Below are 2,814 nucleotides of genomic sequence, written 5' to 3' on the forward strand. Positions count from 1 at the left end.
AGTTTTGGACAACTCAGGAAAACAGGAACTTGCCCTTGTGATTCTCAACCTCCGTGGCTGCATGGGTCTCCAACTGCTAGCTTCTTTTCCTCCCACCCATTGCCTTCATGGGGTTTCCTTTCTTTCTTTCTTCTTTTCCCTCCCTCCCTCCCTCCCTCCCTCCATCCCATTTCCTTCCTTCCATCCGTCCTTTTTCCTTTCCTTCTTTTCTTCCTCCCCTCCTTCCTTTTACCTCCTTTTGAGAAGGATTAGTTGACTTGTACCTTAAACATATCCCATAAGCATTTATACAGTGTCAACTATGAGTTATCCTATGCGGGCAACAACAATGAGTAGGATGTGGGCCATACCTTCAAAGTCAAGACACAAGTGATTATTCTATAAGGCAGAATGCTTTGAGGGTCATAAGAGGATAGAAGGCACCAAGATTTCTGAATAATAAGCACTTACTATTGGCCAGCTACCTTCCACACACTATTTCTTTTAATCCATATGAAAACCACATGAAGTAAGCAGTTCAATACCTCTTATATTCACGAGGAGATGAGATTCAGGGATGGCAAATAGCTTGTCTGATGTCACAAAGCTGGGATGCGAGCACAGGTCCATTTGACTCCAAAACACCTATTTTCCTAGAGTTTTAAAGTCTAAAGGGAATAAATACAGCTTTTGTTGGGAGAAAGGGGCTATCAGTAAAGGCTTCATAAAGGAATAATGCTGGAGATGGGCATTGAATAGGGCACTCTGTTAGTATTTAAACGTTGGTGCTATAGTTGGATAAGGTTTTTAATCAGAGAGAGAAAACATGTAAGAAAACTTTTCAGATGGATAGTAAATGACAGAAAGTACCAAACAGAGAATTTAGCTATGCACATTGAGTTTCTGAGCTGCAGCAAGGTGTAGGGGGAGGCGGACTTTGGGTTCAAGCCCCAGCTCCACCATTCATTAGCTTGATCGTATGACCTTTGGCAAAAATCACCTCTCTGAGGCTCAGTTTCTGCATCTGTAAAATGGGAATAATACTATCTACAGTAATATCTGTGAAGATTAAATGAGCAAACGTTTACACACGCCTGGCACATGGTAGCCCTCAGTCAGTGTTAGCCATTCTTATGATAGAAAGCTACCCATTGGGGTCCAAGCCCCCATACTTGCTCAGGAGAAAGAAGTGAGGAAATTCTCATTGTTACAGTGTGCGGGTGATGGCTCCCATAAGCAAACATTGTTTCCTCTAATGACGCATCACTGGGTCATGTCTGGGAATGCAACTGTCTTCACCTTTTTACTGTGCAGTTACTGAATGCCTATACAGGTTTCTGTTTCCTATGAAGGCAATTTTAGAAGCATTTATTATCTTTGGTGCCTGCTAGAGGCTTTCTTCCTTCCTTTTTTGTGTTAGTGGTAGAACACAGAAATGAGAGGCCAAGTAGAGCCTGGTGTTGGGGAGTGTTAAGATGCTTTGGTCCATTGTGGCTGATTTGGTCTGTGCCGCAGAAGGTCTGTGGCGTTCACGGCCCAAGAAGTCTGAGGAAATAGGTCTTTGGAACACAGAAAGATGCAACCTCATGAAAATCCTGCTTAGTGCACCAGGATACAGGGTCCCCGGCCAGAGTCAATGCAGTGAAAGATGGTCAGGCACCGTGCATGCTGCAGAAAGGGAACATAATACCTCAAAGGCCTATCTATTTACCCCAAGGCCAGAATTTTCAGGATACAAATTTTTTACCCTACAGTAAAGCCAGATCACGTCCCTCTCAAAACCCTCCAGCCACTTTGGTTCATCCTGTGGCTTTAGTACATAGCTTGCCTCCTCTCTGCTCACCTGTCTGACCTCAGCTCCTACCACTCTTCCCTCTGCCCATCCTACTACGGCCACTTTAGTCTCCCTGCTTTCCTGGAATGTTCCAGGCCTGCTTCTGACTTAAGGCCTTTCCTTCCATCTGGTTGCTCTTTCCTGACCAAACTGTTTAGCAGCACACCCTCGTGTCCTGGTGCTCCTATCCTTCTTACCACTTCATTTTTTCCATAACACTCTTACCTTCCAACATGGTAATGGGTGGAACTGTGTCCTCCCCAAATTCCTGTGTTGAATTCCTAACTCCCAGGTCCTCAGAATGTGACCTAATTTGGAAATAGGATCTTTACAGAAGTAATCAAGTTAAAATGAGGTCATTAGGGTGGGTCCCAATCCAGCCTGACTGCTGTTCTTATAAAAAGGAGAAATGCGGACACAGATTCACCTAGAGGGAAGACAATGTGAAGACACACAGGGAAAAGACAGCCACATGCAAGCCAAGGAGAGAGCCCTGGGGCAGATCCTTCCCTCTCAGCCCTCAGAAGGAACCAACCCTTCTGACACCTTGATTTCAGCCTTTTAGCTTTCAAGTGAGACAAGACATTTCTGTTGTCTAAGCCACCCAATTTATGGTACAATTTAATGGCAGCCCCAGCCAATGGATACACAGTTCCTGTAACTGACTTTCTCAAAATTAAATTTCTTCTCTACCTCCGTCAGAATATAAGCTTCTCTAGATAGAGATTGTTTTTCTGTGCTATTCACTACTATAACCCCAGTACAAGAAAAATGCCATGCGTATCATTTCTATTCAATAGATATTTTTCAATTGGATTTATCAGAAGACAGAGAATTCATAGATCTATTTGCAAAGTGCCCATCTTTAGAACAAGACCGGCCAGGCCCAGTGGCTCATGCCTGTAATCCCAGCACTTTGGGAGGCCGAGATGGGCAGATCTTCCTGAGGTCAGGAGTTCAAGACCAACCTGGCCAACCTGGTGAAACCCTGCTCTACTAAA

This window comes from Cebus imitator, unplaced genomic scaffold (assembly GCF_001604975.1).
Source record: "Cebus imitator isolate Cc_AM_T3 unplaced genomic scaffold, Cebus_imitator-1.0 Scaffold135, whole genome shotgun sequence".
Taxonomy (NCBI): domain Eukaryota; kingdom Metazoa; phylum Chordata; class Mammalia; order Primates; family Cebidae; genus Cebus; species Cebus imitator.